At 31.0% G+C, this 17,258-nt stretch overlaps 1 protein-coding gene across 1 annotated transcript in view; it reads left to right on the top strand.

Moving 5' to 3' along the window:
- Positions 1-1,320: 1,320 nt before the first annotated feature.
- LOC121120888 (pickpocket protein 28) overlaps positions 1,321-17,258 on the top strand; it is a 48,170-nt gene continuing 32,232 nt past the window's right edge. The window contains exon 1 of the mRNA XM_040715787.2: positions 1,321-1,451. The gene's annotated coding sequence lies outside the window, so the exon portion shown is untranslated. The remainder of the gene's footprint in view (positions 1,452-17,258) is intronic.

Genomic DNA, 17,258 nt, shown 5'->3' with positions numbered 1-17,258 from the left:
ATTTTCTATTGAAAATCTATTTAGCTAAATTTCTTGTACTAAAGCTTTTATTGTAACACGAAGTGCTTAGATGATATTCAGGTCAAAACTCTTTGACTTTTATAAAAAAAATCGTAAAATTTCAAAACTTTAGAGCCGTTGAGCTACCTCTTAATATTTTACAAAACTGTTCAAAATTTATATCCCCTTTATTCAGTTTAAAAGGAAAAAATCGAGATTCGTTATAGAGAGTAGGGATTTTAAATGTAGAAAGTTTAATGTAAATTACAATTTATTGCCAAAAATTAATTAAGCAATTCTTACATTGATCTTACATGGGGGGGGTTCATAGGGAATTCAATTACTCAAAGCAATCACATGGAGCTTCAACCACAGACTCTAACCTGGCCCTAAATCTGGCAAAGGTCTTGATGAGAAACTCTTTGTCCATGTTGGTCACTACCTTGACAAAAGAAGCCTGGAAGGAGTCAAGAGTGACATGTATACGTTTATTTGACTCTCTCTCCAAAACGCCCCGCATATAGTAGTCCAAGAGGTTCGGATCCGGTGAGCCTGGAGTACACATTTTTGCCTAAAACATGAAGGTCTTAAAAATGTTGGTTTTTCCGGAATAAATCCAATTACACGATTTGAACCAACCAATTTAAAATTTAAGCAGCTGGATATATTAACATCCATTTAAACTATGTATGGATTTATTTGCGTCCTTGGGCGTGTGTCCGGTACGAAGACACACAATAATCGCCGCATGGCGTCCATATTCGCGGGATTTGATATTTTTACTAATACAAGTTTGTTGGTTAAATCTAAGGAGTACACTTTCATAAAAATATATATCTGGGCTGCCAAGATATTGAGATCTAAACTTGTTTGGGATTTAAAATTTCTACCCTATATCTATAAAGTTAGTAATGAAAGGTCCTTAATTTAATATGCAAATTGCAATTATTAGAATAAGATATGATTGAACAACGTATAATTGTCAAGACTCACTATAGTTAAATCTATATAGATATAAAAATTATATCAGGAAAATAAGGAGTAAAGGTGGGTTCACTGAAGTGCTCATAACCGATTTAGCACGCCTTTCTAATTCCTTTTGTTTATTAATATTATCCTTTTTTAGTATATTGTTTATTTTTCGAAAAGAATTTATGTTGTGAAGTGCAATAATAATTATAAAAAGGGAGAAATTATTCGTGCTTAATGAGTGCGTAAGGGCTTCAGTTTAATAATGAAGTTTTTGAGAAAAGGAGAAAATAAAATTCGGGGAACTACTAGAGGGGAGCGGAGAAGTCAAGAGAAAAATGGAAGAAGTTTAGTTCATATTTATTCCGTAATTGATAAACAACGTCATAAAATATTTTTTTACACAAAATTCTCTCAATACATAGAAATTATATTATAGAAAATATATTTTGTGTTTGAAAGCGTCAAAAGTCAATTTATAGGTAAGAGGGATAATCTTAAGAAATTAAGAGGATCCCTTTATTTATTAAAAATAAATCTCATTTTTTGTATATGTATTTGACCTAAAAACAAATTTAAAAAAAAAAACGATCAGAACTGTACAATAATTTAATAAAACATTTTAATATATTATTAATACCTTTAAAAATATGACAATTATTTATCATATCTCAATATGATTGATTTAATTATTGTATCATCAGTCATTTTAATTACCAACAATTAACATTTTGGAAGTTTTGAAGACCTACAACTCAACTAGATCTCACAATCAAATGCTAGAGACCAGACTTGAACTCGATAGCTTTTTTATACTAAACTACAGAAAAGCCTTAATGCTAAGGACCCCATATTATAATTATGACCTTTAAATGAGCTTAAAAAAACACAAAGGACTCGATAAAATGTTCAAGGACGTGGATTAGACTTAGACTTGTGAGCAAAAGACTTGAAACGTGACTTGCAGTATAAGGGCGTTATACGATCTTGGATTGATTATTATATCATTTCATTTTTATTTATTAAAATTATGCACTTATTATGAACTAGTCTTGTCTCGGTCCTTGAAGAAGGTATAATTGATCCCTCGCGATGTGATTGAGAGTGTATTTTCTTTTTTAAAACATTATTTTTCCTGCATATTAAAATAATTTATATAACTAAGTAAAAATTTAATATGTTCGGATTATTATTATGTCTTATAATGAAAACAGAAATACTTTTTGCAAGAAATGAGGAATGCTGTTAATATATAATATATTCCTTTATTATGTATCTTATTGGTCTTAATAAATCATTGGTATTTTTAGGGAAAGTTCCAAAGACCAATAGGGACGGTCCTAAGACCGGAATGGACATAATAACTTTATTATTTTCAAAAATGACTTTATGGGTTGCATACATTCAAATTTTTGTTTATTAATATACATAATATGACTACGGGCATTCGATCTTTACTATGTGCCACAATATCAGTAATTGTCATTTTTTTTTTTTAAATTAAAAATTACATCACTAATAAGTCGAGAATTCATGGAATCTTCATTTTTTCATTATCTTCATTAAAAGTCATCACAGTTCTTAATTTCAAATTATTCCACTCATTTTTTATATTTCAACTTGTACAATTTGCTTATACATGATACAATATGTACGTACACGATTTAGGTATTATACTATGGGATCCCGTTTTGTAGCAATTTATTGGAGTTTTACATCTACGAAAAACTCCCGGAAAGTTATGCACAAAATTATTTATAATACACAAAACATTAGCTATGACTATTCAATTATTTCTTATTGTGGGTCAGATTGGGCTGCAAAATTCTAAAAAGTGGGACCCACGGGCTCTAAAAAAACAACCCACACACTATTTCTGAATATGTAAAAAAAAGAACATAATAACTAAGTATATAGGGGCTATATTATAGTTTAAAATTTATTTTTAAAGTATAAAAGAAAATATTTAAATTTCACAGTATATATTACGGAATCCTGGACAAAGGCAATTTCCTTGGAAATAAGAAACTCTAAATACAGGGTAGAAATTTTTAATTCAGGAGAATTTTCAACTTTAATATCTTGGTAATCCTAAGATCTATGTTTATGAAAGTGTATTTATAAGATTTAACTGACAATGCTGTAAATGAAATAAATACAAAATCCCTAAGATGTCTTCCGAATAAGAACACCGTACTACCATTATTGTGTGACTCTGTGCCGGCCGTGCCGGCCCAATGATGTAAATAACCCCATAGATAAGGATGCTAGAGACCTTAAGTTGATGTTAATAGATCCGGTGTGATGTTACAATTTTAGATTAGTGCAGTTTGTCCAAATCAATTACATGGAATCAGATTTATTCTGTAAAAAACAACATTTTTAAGACCTTAATAGAAATAAAATATAGCCTCTTAGCTCGTAGGATCTGAACCCATTCGACTTATTGTGGGCTTTCATACTGGAGGCAGTGCGCAACATGGGCAAAGAGCTCTTCATCAAGGCCTGTATCAGGTTTAGGGCCAGGTTGGAGGCAGTGGGTGTAGCTGAAAGTTGTTAGTTTGAGTAATTGATTTCACATAAGACAAATAATTTAGGGAAATAAATTGTCACATACATTATCCTTAAATTTTTCGGATATATATATATAAATCCATATTTCAAAATGTCCTCTATAAACAATTGAAACCGCGGTTACCTCAAAATTGACCGTTAGAAATGCATGTATGAAAAAAACTATTTAATATATGATTTGCATTGTCTAATTTCAAAAACCCCTGATATTAATCGAAAATATTTAAAAATAAAACATATTTTTCCTTTTTGATGTATCATCGGATTAACTTTTTAAAAAAGGGCAAAATAATGTCGTATCTTGATTTAACTTCTAAATTTTGTTTAACTGATTTTGAAAAAAAAAATCATAAGAAATAAGTGTTATTGTATATGTTTCTCACAAAAAAATAATTGAGCTATTTTTGTAATCCTATATATTTTTAAATCTTCAAGTTACTATATTGTCTATTGTTTTGAAGAGAAAAATAGTTTTTTTTGACATATAAATTGTCTTCTTAGCAAACTTGAAAAGAATCGTGAGTGAACTATTGGGCAAAAAAAATGTCGACGATGGAAAATTTGACAAAAGGACAATTTGCCGAAGCAGCATTTTGCTGAAGGACTATTTTGCCGAAAAATGATATTTAATATATATGATTGAATGTTTCAATTCAATTTAAAATTATAGCATGATAAATAGGCATTCCCAAATGTTACCTATCTCATATAGGTAAATTAATTAGTGTTATTCTAGCGACACCACTATGGTAACAGTCCCAAAAAGAGCGACAGGATGACAAAATCCAAGTTTCCAAAAAGAATTAACAAACTGTCTAAAATTATAATCAGCTTTATAAACCAGTGATATAACTTTGTCAGATTTTTTGAAATTTTCAGCTTCTAATAAATATTATGAATGATTGTAAAATGTCTTTTTAATGTCTATTTAAATCATAAAACAAGTTTAAGATATTAGCACGTACGTAAAGTTAATCAAATTCCCTGAGAAAAGTAATCTAAATTTGAGATCCTACCCTGCGAGCTATGATGAAAAGCCAACCGGATTTTTGGCTCTATATATGTAAAACATTTTACTACCGTTTTATTTCATAAGAGTTGGAAAATTTTGTTAATTCTTGATTATGTACTAGCTAATGTATTATTGATTTAAAACAAAAACAAAATTGAGGTTGTAATATTCTTCTTTTGACTTCATTTTTACAATCCTTGCACTTCTAAATAGTCAAGTACCAAATTTCAAGAGGTGGGCAGTATAAAAAAATATACAAGAAACATAACGTCCGGTTATAATACATTAACTTGATTTTTGTTCTATTTGACAAATTTTGTAAGAGTTGTATTCAAGATAACTTAATAAATGTTTTATTTTTTTAGAGGTGGAATATTTTTTATCAGTTATTATGAGCTTTTTTCTTTTCATATATATATTTATTTCACTGGAAAATAAGACTCTTAATTCTAGATATACTCTAAAAACGTTATTTAATAATAAAAAAACACTTCTTGTTTCTTTATGGGGACATTATTTTTTTAATGGTTTATTCCTAGCCAAATCAAACTTTATAGCCAAATCAAACTTTATCATTTAAGGTGGATTACCACATCTTTCATGCGTGTAATTTATTTCGAAGAAATTTACTTATTATGATACTCAAACCTCAATAATGTGTTTAACTAAAAAAAGGTTTCATCTTTGTACTTCCAAAATATAAATTATCATACCATTTTCCCACCTTCAAACAAAACCTATTTAAATCACCAAATCTCTCTTTTTTTTAAAGAGATAATTGTTAAGATTTGAACATAATTGAATATTTAAAGTATTTCTATTAAAAATAAAGTGTCGTTTCAAAAATTGTTTCCTTCAAGTTGTAACACAAATATTTTTTCAATTGAAATTTGCCTTTAAATTTACTTTATACAAGCATGAGGGTGCGTGAGACCCCCAGCAAAAAATAAATAAAAATGTTTTACCTATAATAAAAACAGACTGTATGAAATATTTTTAAATTCGAATAAATTTTAGTTTGCCCACATTAAGTATTTTCAATGAGAATATTTTAGTACTATGACAAGCAACTCTAAACATTCATTTTTTTCTTTTTTCAAGAATTACGTGTTTGTGAGGGAGTTGAAATTAGAGAAGGGGCTGAGGGTTGTGGAAACTGACTTAAAATATCTAACAAAGCAGGGTGGGGCGTTAAACTCCCTAATTATAAACCAAACAGAAATTAATTTACTCTTGAGGAAGGAGAGTAATTATCTCTTTTAACTTTCTATTTATTAATAAAAAAGGATTTTTGATAAATTTATGTATTTTTCCGTATTCGTAATTAATAAAAAGTTAAACAATACTAAAAGGAACCAATTTGGTTATTTGTTTATGCAGTCCCTTAATAAATAATAACGAATGGAATTGTAACTGAAATCAGCTACAAATTTAGTATCGGTACATCACCAGTTATTTAATTTAATGTAACTGTATATTAGGAATAGCTTTCGGTTATTTTTTCTACCCAAGCCCAAAGTTCAATTACCCGTATTTCCCAATTCCCTAACAAATAATCCCAGAAACTCATCTTTTTTAAATTTTGAATGTCTTATAAATTTGATTACTATCTTCAAAATAGACATTAACAAAAGACATACTTCAATATACTTTTAAACATCATATGTAATAGTTTCACCTAAATACAGTTAATATTACCCAAATATATATATATATATATTAAGTTCTATTTGTTTTGATATTTGATTAAGAACAGTTATAATAAATTAACAATTATAAAGTAAGCATAAAACATGTTTTATTAAGTTAAAAGAGGAAAAAACGCTAATAATGTAATACAACATTAAATTCTAAACTTCAAAAACTCTTATGTGAAATATATAAAATAAAATAAATGAGAAAGAAATTACAGGTAAGTACTTTACCTGTAATTATTTGTAACACAAATAATATAAGATTAGTCAGTTAATAAAAACAAGCGAATTCATCAAAGAAGATAAAATTATGTTCATATGATTTTCTAATGATTTTATTATGAGTCATGTGGGACAGCTACTTTTCTGTTTATGTTCATAAATTAATCTGTTATGATCCACTCCAACCTCATATTTTCTTCCAACGCCGGGTTCGCTCCCGAGATCATTACTCCAAAAGCGCTGATCACTAATCCTCTGCTGCCTTACGAAGGGGGGAGGGACCACCCTAGAACAACTATAGAATAGATTACGAGAGGACTCTATTTCGATATTACAAAAAGTACAATATTTTTTCTGGAGGTCCGAGGTCTTATTATTTGTAAATAAGGACCATGTAGCTAATTAATAGCCAAACCACATTATTTATAATAGGACGACCGGGGGATATACCTAACTGTTCTAGACGTCTTTTATTAAATATCTCGGAGTATTCTCCTGGAGTTTTCCAGAAAAAGATCTCCTGACACTTTTGATCCTCAATGTCGACAGAAAAATATTACCCAACTTGTAGGGTCCCAATTTAAGGTATTCCCGATGTTATTCACCTCGTTGCTTGATAGCATGACCTCTCGCCAAGACGTTTTGGGTAATCAAGGAGAGCTTCCTATCATTAAGTTGTCCGAATGACGTGAAAAACCCTCCTTAATATGTATATACTCATATTTAATCAAAGTCAAAAAAATCCACCTAAAATGTCTAGATTTTTTTTTGTTTTTTTCGATCGATAAGGGACAAGAAAAGTTGGACAACATTAAAGGATTCAATTGAAAGAGTAGACAGATATATAATAAACAACATAAATAAAAGGGAAACAAATCAGTTGCCTTCAGAGAGCACTATGTCTATATATAGTGTTGCGTCGTCAGTCCTTAATTATTCAGACCAGTCCAGCTCAGTCTTAGGAACGGTGCTTTGGACTCCCCGTACTAGAACTGATTTACAAATAGAATAAATGAAGTTGAGTGAAGTCATCAAGGACCAAAATTTATCAGTTTTATGTATGACTGAACTGGACCGGACTGCATTATTTAGTCTTAAATAAGGATCGACACAACACTATCTATACACTTGCACGATTTTGAGGAATATACAATATGAAAGAAGAATATGTAATTTTTTTATATTGAATAATTATTTAAAGATTGCTATAATTTAAATTTATAGATTTACTCCTTGTTAATATTAACATATTCAAGTGATCGAATGAACTTAAATCAACTAATTAGAAAATAATGTAATATTAAATTTGCATTGTTTTTTGCAATTTCTTAAGTTTTTTACAAGCCGAGAAGAGAGTTAAGGAAAATCCACTTGTCGTTTTGAGCAGGTCCTTTGGTAAGGGGGTTCAATTCCCCCCCCCTCTGAATACCCAAAATAAAAAGGTTTTGGAGGCTAACTATGAGGCTGATAAGCACACTCTAACCAACGATGATGTGAACCAAGGTACCCGGATTGATGGAAAAAAGATACCTCATGTAACCATTCATCTTCCTATAACCGAATGGATGATAATGATGACGTCACCCTTAAAGAGAAATCAGAGAATAAGATTACTGTTTTTAAATACAGTAAATGGGAGTTTTTTATTCGTAACTGAGAAAGCAGATGGTTCAGTGCTATCTGAAAAAGAATTCAGGACGTAGCGGAAATTGCTATTCATAAGCTGGGCATCCCCGTGTATGACCTATCTCATGTAATTTCCGAAATGTGTCTTAGCCGGGATCTTACTGGTATGAAAAAGCCAATCAATATTCTTTGTAAAATCAAAAGTCTTAGTTTTCCGTGTCATTATGAAAGTGAATTGTCGGAAAATGCTTTCAAATTCGACATAAGAGGCTTAAAAAGATCAATAGAATTACACTCAACGAAATCTTTCAGAGTGAAGGCCCTGAAGACGGTTGGCTGGGTGGCAAATGCCGAAGCGGGTAAGACACTAGATCTGTTCACTAAGAAAGTGAAGGCGATTGGGTGTGTGATGTCAGATGCAAATAAAGGAAGCCTTGAAAAACATCATGCGCTGAAATCATATAATAATATTCCAAATCGGTCTTCGGAAGCCATTCTCCATCAAGCAGTCCTTTCAACTACACCAGGAACCACAAAATTATCAAATTAAACCTTGTACTGTGACTGAGACCTTAATGCATCCACAGGTGGAAAGCCAATCTAAAAAAAAGAGGGAGACCTGAAAAGTATTCAAATTAGAATTACAAAAAAAAGTTTAAATACAATAATTGAAAATTATCTGACATGATTTTTTTCGTTGGTTTGGATTTCCAAGTCTTTTTTTTTTATTGGAAGATTGTTTCAGGTTCCAGATAAAACTTGCGTATCCTCATAAACTCTGAAGAGCAATTTCTTTTTTTTCTCTTTTTGCAAACTTTAAACTTCCACTATAATTATGACAACTCTTGTATCTTTCAATATAAACTCAATTTCCTCATCTAGCAGGGCCTCCAGGGTATTTAATTACATCAATGCATTGTTTTTAACAGATATTATTATTCAGGTTGATTTAAAGATTGCAGGATATAAACAAGTTTGTCCATTTTCTCCTAAAGACAAATGTCCTTTTCTATTAAAAGACTAATAGAAAATCAACTCACCCTTCACGTGGAGTAATAGTTATAATCCATGGTCATTTAAACCCAATTGAAAGAGAGACTGACACGGTAGGTAATTACGTTGTCGTCGATTTGGATTTCTTTCGCAACCAAACAACATTGTTTGCAGTTTATTGCCCAAACCATGATTCTAAAAATTGGTTCTCAAAATTGGTCATAGGAGTTGGTCCTTTGGACAGAAAGAAATTATTATTATCGTGTGACTTAAATGTAACCCAAAGCCAAATTGTGACGCAGAAGGTTATTGGTTCATAATATAAAAAGAGTGCTTCAGAATGGAACAAATAATATCAGATTATAATTTTCAAGATTTCGGTCTCAGATGCGATGACATCCCCCCAAAAATGGATTTTAATGGAAAAAAGAGGACTGGCAATGTAATAAGGGCGAGTTGCAAACTTTCTAAACGAACGAAGCGTGCTTCCAAAGTACATCTCAGATCACTGCTCAGTTTAGCATCATTTCAGCGCCCCCCTCTCAACCTGGATATCTTTCTGGAAGCTCAATGTTTCCTTACTGGATTCAGAAACTACACGAGATGATATAACCAAGGTCATTCGTGAATATGGTCTAAAACTGGAAAGTGGACTTTTGTCTCACTGGGATACCTTGAGACTCATCGAGAATGAAAACCTAAGTGACTTCAGTTATCGATAGAGAACTGATTAACGATCCAATGAGATGAAACCTTTACTAGAGGGTGGAAAGATAAAATTGTCGCCCTAGGAAAGACGACATAATTCCATTTCTCTTTGATGAAACCCAGTTTCTTATATTGTAGGAGACCATCTACGAGTTGGGCAGTTGAAAATGAAAGTCTATTTAGTAGTATGGGCAATATATATGCACCAACAAGGAAAAAATTGACTCATGAGAACAAGGAGGAAAAACCTTTTGAATAATTTTAATTTCAAATCATTTACAACAAACTATAATTATATTTGTGATTGATATATTTATGTCTTTTCTAGTCAAGCCCTAATTAATAAAAAGTTTAACATTAAAAAAAGTAAATCATTTTGTTATTAGTTTATGTAAACCACAACAATTTGAGAAACGTTTTGGAGTAGGGAAGGAATAATGCTCACGAGGTTTTATTAGATCAGCTACAACCAGCTGTGCCAAAGGACAAAGGAGAGAAATAAATAAAAAAGGACACCTGACAGTTTAAATCAAATGTAGATCCTCAATTCTACTCTGAGTCCAACTAAGACAGCTGGAAAGATCTCACCATATTAGAAAAGCGAATTTTCACTATTTGTATTAATTTTTCGGTTTCTACCTCTTATGCGATAGCATCAAAAAATTTGAGAGTAAAAGAATAATTTTAAAGATTGCAAGAAAGGACAATTTAAATTATGTTTCAAGATAAGCTAGAATCTTTTTTTTCTATGCTGTATCTGTTGCTCTCTCCTGATGAGTTTCCTCACATGAAGCTGGCCACTCTAAAAAGATTCAAACATCAGTTCTTAGTAAGGACACCCCCATTTTCTTCGTGTTTGGAGATTATATCGGAAGATAAATCGTTTTTTTGTTTTTTTGTAAACGAATTTTCCCAACTAAAATACCATTTTCTTATTTTTTTATGTAGTTAATAATTGTTCCTCAAACTATTTCAGAAAAGTGGCCCCTTCCCATCAACAGACTCAAACATCAGTTCTTAGTAGGGACACTACCATTTTCTTCGTGTTTGGATATTACATTGGAAGATAAATCGCTTTTTTGTTTTTTTTTGTGGACGAATTTTCCCAACTAAAATACCATTTTCTTATTTTTTTATGTAGTTAATAATTGTTCCCCAAACTATCCCAGAAAAGTGGCCCCTTCCCATCAACACATTAAGTTTTTCTTCGAAAATGAAAATAATGGAATGAGTGTATTTGATGTAGGGATAGTAACATAAGTATCTCCATATCAGACTTAAACTTACGAAAAAGCAAACGTAGATCCATACCTTCGGAATTCAAAACTTGTTCATTTGATTTTTAAAAAAAGCAAAAAAAATTACACGGAAGGCCCGTTCTTCCACACATGATGTTGAAAAAGCAATAAAGTATATTTTCACTTTATTTCATAATACTGTATAGAGGTCAGAGGTCAAATGTCCACCTGTCTCATTCTTTCTCAAAATTGGGGACAGCGATAGCGGATAGTCTAAATCATTTATTGTAACCTTTTAATAAAAATGAAATAACATTGAATATATTATTAAAGTATGGGCAGAGAGATATCGACTCAATCGATCATTAATGTTTTAATGGATTTCCAAGTAGGATTTGAGAATTATTAGAGTTTGTACAATATATATTCATGTAAGTTTATATTAATTTTCTGTCAGAGGAATTATTGGATTTGATTTGATGAATTAGCTTTACATGACACCAGTTACATTCATTCGGCTATTATACTGTAATGGTTCATTGTCGAAAGAAGAAAAAGTGTTAGTGCTTTACTGAATTAGATGTGATCTGGTACAATTAGCTGTAAAAGATCCTGATATCTTTATTTAATCTTGATACTATTCCAGGAGAGCACAATACACTTGAAGGAGATAATCTGATATGTTATTTTCTTTATCCAATTCACAGCCGCTTGGAAATTAGTAAAGTACAAGGCGGGCTTAATTTCATTTGAATCACTTACAATTAGATAAGGAGATAGAGATAACAGATTTAATTTAGAAATCATTTCTATAATTTCCCTACAACTGTAAATTAGTTTAATTAAATTTAGTGCATATATCTGCCAATAAGGAATGCCATTCTGAATGTATGTTTTTTTTAGATCATCACAAAGCCCTATTTTAGAGTGGAACCAAGAATAAAAAAGTTTCAAGAAGTTTCCCTTTGATAGTCGTGTAACTTCTGTGTTTAGTAATAAACGTTGAAAATCTTCATTTTTATCAATGCCAAGCTGTCAAAACAGTCTGGAATTGAGGGAATGTTTTTATTTACTGCTGTGATAACACTATTAATCGATTCGTGAAGTCCACCACAAAGATTTTTATGCTACCAAATCCTGCCTGTGGATAAGACAAAGCACTGTTTCAATACACTGTTGAAGCAACGATAACGTCATATTATGTATGGTGTATCATCTATTGCACCGCAAGAGTGTTAGCTAGTGGGATGTTTTTGTCTTGGAAAAAATTATAAATGAATTCAAATACCGACTCTCCTTTAACTTTTATTATAAGATTTCTTGTAAATATCATTTTTTGAGACAATTTTTCATCATTGACAAATACAAACATAAGCAAAAAGTAAAATATTTATTTACTAGTAAAATTGACTCATCTAACTGCAAGCTAAATTATGTTGCAGAAAGAATACTGCACAATTTATCTTCTCTGTTTTCAGTCGTTCAATCTATTCTTCCTAAAACTGAGTTATTAGTAACAGGTTTAAGTTTCATAATTTTGCCTGGTGATATGTTAAGATTTAAATATCTTTATTCTAACTGAGTAAAAATCATATTAAAATATAAAGGAAAAAACTAGAAAACATATACAAGGTACAATGATGAATAATTAATATCATCTAAACAAAACAAACTCCTTCACTAATCCCCCTAGATGACAGAGTGAGTAAAGAGATCGTCTAGTTAGTAATACACAATAAACTGCATCATAAAAACATTGATAAATAAACAAATAGATCATTATCCAGTTGTAGATCTTGTGCATCTTATAGTCGGAGACGCTGGAAGGATACTTGGAACTCCTAATGCAGGTCGAAGTCTATCCATCGAGACATTGTTAGTTCTTGATCCAAAGACCAATTTATAGTATTGATCGTGCCTCTCAATCAACTTAAACGGGCCCAAGAAATTGGAGAAAGAGACTCTTTTATGGGTTTATTTTTAAGACAAACGAATTCGGGGTTTTTTAATTGTTTGTTAATGGTTCCTTTATCAAAGTGTCTCGGAGGAACGTGTATTATTTTCTCCGTTGTTTTAAAGAAACTTTCGACGTCAAGGTTGCCAGAAGTAAAGGTGGACGCATTAAAGAAACTAAAGACCATGGATCCTGAGCGGCCTGTGAGTAATTGAAAAGGTGAATATTTAGAACCTGGGTCTATTGGTACTGATTTCCTCAATCCCCATAAAACTACAGGTAGAGCATTGATCCAGTCTTTTTTTTCTTCCAGCATTTGTGCTACTAGTCTGGTCTTAAAGGATCTGTAAAAATGTTCTATGAGTCCGTTGGACTCTGGATAATGCAAGGTTGTATTTTTGCTTGCAATCCCAAGTGTCCTGCAAACACACATCCATGATGAACTTGTGAACTGTGTTCCTCGGTCAGACACAATGGGTTCTGGAACTCCAAAACTCGAAATTCAACCACTCAAAAAATTATTGACTATTGGGTTGGAGGTTATATCTGGAATAGGTATCACTTCTGGCCATCTTATGAAACGTTCCATAATAGTTAATGTATAGCACTGCCTTTGAATGAGTGGAAATGGACCGATTATGTCTACGTGAATAAAGGAAAGTCTTTCAGATGGAGGATCGAAAGACGACGTTGGTTTTGATGTCCTGAAAGGTTTGGTTTTCTGATCCACTAAACACTCTTTAGTGAAATTTCTGACGTCTGCTCGCAAATTAGGCCAAGCATAAAAAAGTGAACCCCTCCTTAACGTTTCTCTGAATCCCAGATGATTGTCCTTGTGTAAAGAATGCACGATTCATTGACGTAATTCTGGAGATGACACAACCACACGGAATGAGTCAACATTGCCAAAACCATCAAGTAGGGTTCCTGCAATGTATTTAAAAGAAGGTTCATATCGATATAACATACTCCCATCCTATCAACCAGATAAAACCTTGTAGTCCCATTTTTTATATTTTGTAGATCAATTTGTTTGTTTTATGAAATAATATGTAATCACAGCTTTTTTGCTCTATCGCCCCCAATCACCCCTTTTCGAATTACCACCCTCTGAAATGAAAGTACGGTATCGCCCCCTTTGGGAAACAGTGCAGTAAATTGACATAAGATCTCAAAATCTCACGCAAGCATAAGTTTAAAAACTTGAGAATCCTGTGTTCAATCTCTAACTAATTATCCAGTTTAACTGGATGATAGTGGACAAAACCTCGTAATAACATGTCTCCTAGGACATTGGTTCCAAAACTTTTCATGCCTAAGGCACACCAAAAGACAAATAAAAATTACTTGACACACCTATTTTCATGAACCGAATTATTTGGGTTATTATAAGTTATTGTAAATAATGTATGATTGTCATTAATCGTACGGCACACTTCAACTTGCCACAAGACAAATAAGTAAGATCTATTCAAACACAAATGTTACCTTCGGATTTATACACAGCTGTCCTCAGTTACCATTGAGAGAGTATTTTCTATAAGTCGTCAATTATTTAAGAAAGATGTCAGAGTTTAAAGATCACAACTTTAAAAAAAAAAATCCTTTTATCAATGAATCAAATATTTAATAGTTAAAACATTGGATTAATCGTTTTATGGATTTTTTTTAATTTGAATATAATTTGTGATCTTTAAGTTTTATTTACTCTTGTACCTCATTTCTCTTGTGGTTTTTTAAAAAATAAATTTCAGGAATTTAATTACAATTATAAAGAGTTGTCAAATTCAGATACTCCTACACCCTCACAAAATTAGTAACTGAGTAGGAGCGTACTCAGGATTTCTTGTATCGGTATATCCCTAATTTTTGTCTATATATTTATTTAATTTCGAAATATGGCTCTGAATCGTAACTATACTTTAACATATGATTTTTTTTTTTTTTGAAACTCTAGAGAGCAAACCTATTTCAGTTAAAGTCTGTAAGGAATTTTTTGTGTTAATGGTAGTTGAAATTTGACTTTCCATAAATTGTTATTTATTTATTGTTACATATTATGGAAATCGATAATAAAAAATCTGTATATTTTAAGACACGTCCCCTTGTGTTCAATTCTTTTCAAATAGTTAATATAAAAAATTTAGCCTGAAATAGGAAATAGTAGAAACGATTTACTTGATTTTAACTGCAAAATGTACTATTAATTTTTATGTACTAAAAATTATATATATATTTGTATACGATTTAAAAAAATAGTCTTTGACTTATTATATTTCAGGGTTAGCATTATAATCGTAGGTTATGTATTTTAACAAATGAAAAGTATAGAATGTTTTCACTGACGTCATTTAATTGAATCGTAATTGAAGGTGAGATCATTTTGGAAGCTTATAAATAATTTTTTTGCTTTGTCAAATTGACAAATTTCCAATAAATATTGATAAAATTCATATAACGGTTTTAAGACCTGTATTCGAGACAACTCAATGCCAAAGACAACAAAAACGGGAACCCTGTGGGGGAATACTCATCGGTAGGTAATACTTTAAAGAAATATTCAGGTCCATATTTATTAGCAAGTATGTTATAATTTTTGGGACGTCATGAAATGTCTAAAAAAACTATGCAAGAATTAATTATGATTACGTCACATATAGTTTACAATGCTTTCTTCTGGCACTCTCATTCAACACAAATCCAAAAGTGACATTTCATTAAATAGGGCATAAGCAAACTAAAAAATATATATTAGCCGCAACGTGGTGTAACGGTATATTAAGTACTTTAGGGAGTTTTACTATTTCTGCTTCAAGACGGCGCCGATCTCTGTCGCCATGTTTACAAACTAATATCAGTAAACAACACCCATGCTCGATTGATGTCATAATAGGTATTAGGTGTAACATAATCACACAACCTTTAGTTCTCTCGTCCCTTATTTGGTGCCTATGTTCATCACTGATCACAAACTTAGTTGCATGAATACATTACTCTGTAGATCATACGATTAATTGTAAATAAGGCTATATATTTAAAAATGTCTTACGCATATTAAATCAAATTACTCATAATCCCTGTAAAATGGCTAGATTTGTACCTTTTTATTTGATCGATTAAGAATAGGAAACGTTGAATAATTTGAGAGAAAAATATCTCATTTTTTTCTAATTGAATAGTTAATTTATTGTCTACATTAATGAGGTAATCAAATATGTCTAATATTCTTTAAAGTCTGATTCATAACTAAACTAGGCATTGGAAGGCTAAACTTTTGATAGGCAGTAAAGTTTGAGTCCTTTTATATGTTACTCCCATGTTTACATCTAAATATACAGCAATGATTCATTATTTACTATAATATTGACGAAAAAAGGGTTATAGAGTCTTATTGTTTAGCCTTCAAAATTGCCAACATCAACAATGCTGACGTCACATGAAAACACTCTGTCAAAAATCTACTCGATATATGTATTTAATGCATTAAAATATAACTATTTATTTAAATGTTTGAAAGATTGATGAAAATTAATTATTTAAATTTCATTTTGTAAAGAAAAAAGTATTAGTTGACAGGAAATTCCCTTCCCTTAGCTTGTAGAATTAATACTGAGACCGCATATTATTAGTGTATACCTTTTTTCACCCCAAAGTTCAAAGGAACACAAAAAATTTGGCACCTATTTCATAATATACTTAATGATACTTGACCAGTAATAAAAATTTTAATGTTGGCAATTTTATGTCTCAATTTGGCCCCCTAGTAACATTTTGGATTGCGTCCTAACCCAGTTACAAGGGGGGACATTAGGATTTCTTGCATGGGCACGTCCTTTATTATAAAAAATCAGGATTTTGCTCAGGGTAGATTTTTTAAATAAAATAACAAATCTTTTTTATACCGTTCTAAAAAAGCTAGTAAAAATATTTTATTTCATTTAACAAAAATATTTATTTAAAAAAAAACGTATCCAAAGCAGAGCATTTGGGTTTCAAAATGAACCAAATTTTAAAAAATACGCGTCAATGTCACCCTTGACACTAACAAAAGGGCTCCGCATTTTATTTTCTACAAAAAACTTCCTTGTGAATCTCATTACACGATTATTTGGATTTAAATCCTTTGTTTATTTCATAACTGTTCTATTAACTGAAAAATAGCCTGGCCAAATAAAAAGAAAGAAGGTGTAAATGTATATTCCATGTAATGAACATAGTGAATTCCTTGAATGTCCAAATAATATTCTTTACAAGGAACATGCACTCAT

This window comes from Lepeophtheirus salmonis, chromosome 6 (assembly GCF_016086655.4).
Source record: "Lepeophtheirus salmonis chromosome 6, UVic_Lsal_1.4, whole genome shotgun sequence".
NCBI classification, from domain to species: domain Eukaryota; kingdom Metazoa; phylum Arthropoda; class Copepoda; order Siphonostomatoida; family Caligidae; genus Lepeophtheirus; species Lepeophtheirus salmonis.
The sequence above is the reverse complement of the archived record's forward strand: the minus strand, read 5'-3'. Positions and strand labels throughout refer to the sequence as shown.